The following is a 6000-nucleotide window of genomic DNA, read 5'->3' as shown; positions in this document are numbered from 1 at the left end:
AAGCATTTGTAATATTTAATTAACCTGTTATCGTTTAAGAATATGATGTTCGAGTATTCCATTGCGTGTGTTGTATAACGATAAAAAATAATGTAAACATGGACATACAAGTTCATGATTTAGAAATTTAAACAAATATGATAAAAATTCAGCAAAGCTTTGCACAAATCTTGTGCTGTCGAAGAGCACAACTTGATTAATTACATTTTGAAGGAGTTCCTAATTAACAAATTAATGTACATAGAACTGTATTGTTTAATGTATAGTTCCCGAAACCACATTATTCACTCATATCCCAAACTAAATTTACTGATATACAACTTCGTGACATGTGCACGTGAAAGGAAATGAGTAGATTTTGTTTGATCCCGTCAATCCACTTTCGATGAGTTGTGAATTACCAAATATGCATGGACGACGAAACGCGACATACATGATCAAACTGGGTGCTGTTAATCAACACAACAGATAACTATTATTGAGTTATATATTCGAAAAGATACATTTAAACAGCCTATAAGTTAAAGGCTGATATCGGCGTATTCATTACTATTAAATGACACCATTACTAAGGAGACTGTACACTTGATCTCACAATCAAAATGAACAAGTGGGAAGCAGATGTGAGTGGTAATACAAATAAAAAGGTGTTTTAAAAAGCATTCTCTATTTGTTTGCTATTTTCACATTTCTTGGGCGGTGTATGAAAAAATATTTCTCATCACTAGTGAAATATCTGTTATCAACAAATGATTGGTCGAAATTTAATTATGACGTTAAATTTTCTTGATTTCTTCTGAATTTCCTATTGTGACGTCCTGACAAAAGGCGACCATGCCCGATGACGTCACATATAAAGAACACAACTTTCTGCAAATCTTTGAAAAGGTAGGATAAAAATCATTAGAAAAACAGATCCCACCACTATAACTCGTGTATTACGATATTTCTCCACTCTCAACAGTTAAATTTTAATTATTTAAAAAGTTCGGCAAGCCCTAAAATTAAACTGTCTCGAGTGGAGAAATATCGTAACACACTTGTTGCAGTGATTGAATCTATATTTACATTCTACATCCTGCAGATCGGTTATAAAATTGTGGGTTTTATGATAAAATCTTCAAATTTGGGATGTCTTATTACAGTTCTATAAATAGATCAGATCTGGGGTCAATTACATGCCAAAGTAATTAATTACATTTCAATTACACTGATTTTTAAATGTAATTAATTACATCACAATTACATTGATTTTCAAATGTAATAAATTACATTGCAATTACATTGCCAATGTAATCAATTACAATTTAATTGCTTTTGGCCAAAGACATGTCAGAGCTATATCATATAGGATAACATCATGAAAATTACAACACGCTAGAATAAAACTTTCAAACATGGACTATTTATCAGTGAAAACATTTGTACAAGCTTCTTTTCAATACTGATTATTTTATTACATTTCTTATTTTTATGGAAACATTTTTTTTTGTATAATTATATATCATATAGATACAAATTGAATTTATTCTTCTTAAAAAATTTTTAAAAAAGTTTTCTTATTTACCTCATCATGACATGTGAGTCACAAAATTTAAGGTAACTTTCAAACTTCAATTTTTTTACAGAAGAGCAATGATAGCATTTTGCCTTTATTTCATTTCCAAACTTGTCTTTTTATCTAGTAAAAATTGTCAAGTATATTGGATACCATTCTTGTATGTTTTGACTGCCATATTTAAAATGTTGTAGAAATTGTTTAAATAACATCTATCTGAACAGATTTTAACATATAAATATGATGGTAATGGTTAAAAATAAAAATTGCCTTTGGCATTTTAATCAAAGGACTTTCTTATACTTTAAAATTAATTAAGTGAAAAAAATATCATTAGGCTAAGATTATTGTTAATTGTTAGACCAACATATTTACACATTATGTGCCAATAATGTCAATAAATTGGTATTGTTTTTAATTTTTAGATTTTCATGTATGCATGTGTAAAAAAATGTTGATTTAATAATTGATTCCTTTCAATTACATGTAACTGAAAATATGTTCAATTACACATTACATTGAATTACTTTAAAAATTGTAATTAATTACAGCTAATTGCAATTACATTTTTAATTACCCCAGGTCTGAAATAGATCACATTGAAAGTTTTTTGTAAAATTGCACATTACGTTAACTGTCCTTCACAAAAACCATTTAACAGTTACTATAGTTCTAATGGATAGAACTTCACAATTGGTCGTGTAGTAACAAGTTCTCTTAAAGTTCGTACTTTTGCTGCACGAATAAGTCTATCCCCTCCTTTGATGACGTCTTGAAAGAAAAGACCTAGTTCTTCAGGAGGTTGATAAACCAGGTGTATGTCAAAGAAAATCTCGTCCTTTTTTCTAAAAAAAGTTACTCAGAAAGTACCAAGACCTTGATGATAAATATTCCGTATCAACTTCACAAATAATACACGATGGTCTTGAAGTATAGATTCTGGGTACTGACGTTGTTTATCATCTTAATAACGTGTTATAGGATTCGTTTTTTTTTTGTCTTAGTTTATGAATATTACTTTTACTGTTTATTTTGTTTTTGGTGGTATCCATTTGACGTGACTCTGTACTTATACATCCCGTCATTGTGTTATTATTTTATGATAATATTTGTATTCTTGTCTTTCATTTTTGCTAATATGCTTTGTCTATATGCCTATAGTGTTTCTTTGTTTCAATGGCGTGGCTCTGTACTTATACATCCCGTCATTGTTCTATGATAATTTTTGTATTCCTATCTTTCATTTTTTGGCTAATATGCTTTGTCTATATGCCTTTTTGTGTGTCTTTGTTACATATGACGTGGCTCTGTACTTATACATCCCGTCATTGTGTTAACGTGCCATGGTAAATGTTTGTTTACATATTTGTTTGTTTTTATAGTGATTAAGATAATAAGACAATGTTGACCCCTATTTTTGACATCTATACCTATTGTGTCTGTTTGTTTTGTTCACACATCGTTCTCAATGTAATGGAATTGTATGCGACTGTCGTACAAATGAGAGGTTTAGCTTGCTATAAAACCAGGTTTAATCTACCATTTTCTATATAAGTGAATGCCTGTACCAAGTCAGGAATATGACAGTTGTTATCCATTCGTTTGATGTATTTGAGCTTTTGATTTTGCCATTTGATTAGGGACTTTCCGTTTTGAATTTTCCCCGGAGTTCAGTATTTTTCTGATTTCACTTATTATTAGTGCTGGGTGCTTCGAACAATATAAGCTGTGGACCCATACTGCAATTTTAATATGGCGGCTTTGTTCAAGATGACCACCATAAGAAACTGAAATAAACAAATATACATTATGATATTTAAAGTGTCTCTTGCTGCAATACAGCTGTTTTTGTGTTGATGCAACCAACGTACAGCAATCAACAATCAATAAATCAATTATACCTGATAGAAATTTACTTTGTGTTTTGTTTTGACGTAGCTTCAATAAAACTAAGTATCCTATAATACCAAGTGTATGACACACTTCTTCTTTTATTTGTCTTTGTATATTATTCACATTAAATATTTGGTCCATTTTTAGTAATATCCTTTTGACGTGGCTCGGTACTTGTACATCCCACCATTGTGTGGTTGTGTAGTGGTAATGTTTTATATTGTTGTGTTAATTTTAGCGTATGTGCTTTGTCTATATGTCATTTTGTTTGTTTTTATAGTTTTTATCCAACGCAATCATATGTTTGAACGTTGTTTTCAATTTAGACTTGTTTATTTTTTTTTCGTTTGGGCTTGTATTACATTGTATATTTGCTTTCGGGTTTATATGATCCGATCATCCTATTTCGACTCTTTAAAATTCAAGAGTCTATCCTAAATTGAGGTAAATTGTATGGCCTTCCAAATACCGTTTCGATTCCACACATCACAGAAGAGACACTAATTGTCGAAATCCGGATATGGTGTACTAATTTTTCCACCTTTTGTTTGCGGTATACCATCTTTTCCGCAAGTTTATTGTTTTCTGTTTGGTATTAAATAAATAGTTTAGATCCATTCTGTTACATTTGGTGATCCGTTTATTTGGCAATCGCCAATGGCAGTCAGCAGGGTTTAAGAACATCCGTTGTCTGACTTGCTAGTCAAATGCATTTTGTTGAAATATACTTTTTCACTTTTTTTGGTCTTTTGGATAATGTTGTTTGTGCTGTATTTAGACCCCTCTACCAAGAGATTTGTTTTGCATGCACACGTATAAAAATTGCAGGTTTTATCCAACACAATCATAGGTTTGAACGTTGTTTTCAATTAAGACTTGTTTACATTTTTTTGTTTGGGCTTGTATTATATTTGCCTTAGGGTTTATATGATTCGTTCATACTATTTCGACTCTTTAAAATGCAAGAGTCTATCCTAAATTGATGTAAATTGTATGACCTTCCAAATACTGTTTCGATTCCTAACATCACGGAAAAGACATTAATTGTCGAATTCCGGATATGGTGTACTAATTTTTTTGGAAAATGTTGTTTGTGCTGTATTTAGACCCCTCTACCAAGAAATTTGTTTTGCATGCACACGTATAAAAATTGCGGTGTTTATCCAACGCATTCATAGGTTTGAACGTTTTTTTCAAAATATTTTTTGATCAACCAATAATTTCTTTTCTCAGTTACCGTTTCTATGTAATTATGATTATAAATATGAGGTATAACTTGTTCATGTTGTTTGTTTAGTCTAATGGTCGCCCTTCTAGATCATAGATCATAGAATTATCGCCAAAATGTGAACCTTTTTACCGAGTTGATTCACATTGTGTTTTCTATTTTTAACAAGGAAATTATTTTTTACAGCAAAAGCTTTTAAGTTTTTTCGAAAACTTTTTTTCTCTTTTGATCTAATAATATTTAATCATAAAGAAACAAATAGCGTTCCACCTTTTTTTAAGGAAGTTGGTTGACAATTTTGGTTTCTGTTTTTGTAACTAAACTTTTTGATAATTTCTTAAAATTGGAGATAAATATCTGAGCAGTATTGGATTTTTCTACGGTGACTATCTGTTTTCTGATTATGCATCTTTCATTTAACTGTAACACTTTTTTGCTCACCTGACACAAAGAGCGAAATAAACTTTTACTATCACTTAGTGTCAATGTTGTTTATTTAACAGATTTTTAAATGTTTATTTCAAAATACAGCTCAACCACAGTTACTGCGTACAAAGAGCGAAAATACATAAATGTTTATATACAGCAAACAACATGCTTAACATATAAATATACAAAATTTGCATATGAATTGATTCTGTTTCACATAATATTTTGAGAGCAAACAGAATGAACCCGTGCAGACGTCTGTACAAATTCCACGAGGTCAACAATGTTCGTAACGAATATTTACAATTACCATATGGAGTATCAGAAAAAGAATTAAATACAAGTTTCCGTGATTTGTATGCATATGATTAGATCAGCAATCTTTCTACTTTTTGAGAAAAAATTGTCAAATTCGTAAGTACAGCTATAGTACAGTATTTGAGCATATCATACATTCTACTAATTTGTGGATATATTACATAATAATCAGAAATATTTTTCCCTTTAATCCTTTACTTTATCATTATTAAATAAACAAATATAATGAAATTCGTCCCCATATAGATATAAGAAGATGTGATATGAGTGCCAATAAGACAACTCTCCATTCAAGTCACAAGTTGTAAAAGTAAACCATTATAGGTGAAAATACGGTCTTGAACTCGGAGCCTTGGCTCACTTCGAACAGCAAGCCATAACGGGCCCCACAATGACTAGTATAAAACCATTCAAACAGGAAAACCAACGGTCTTATCTATATAAAAACGAGAAACGAGAAACATTTATGACCCACACCAACAAACGACAATCACTGAACATCAGGTTCCTGACTTACGACAGGTGCAAAAACAAATGCAGCGGGTTCAAATGTTTAAATACATGTAGGTACCGG

The sequence above is a fragment of the Mytilus californianus genome, unplaced genomic scaffold, assembly GCF_021869535.1.
Source record: "Mytilus californianus isolate M0D057914Y unplaced genomic scaffold, xbMytCali1.0.p SCAF_9, whole genome shotgun sequence".
In the NCBI taxonomy this organism is placed as follows: Eukaryota; Metazoa; Mollusca; class Bivalvia; order Mytilida; family Mytilidae; genus Mytilus; species Mytilus californianus.
The sequence above is the reverse complement of the archived record's forward strand: the minus strand, read 5'-3'. Positions refer to the sequence as shown.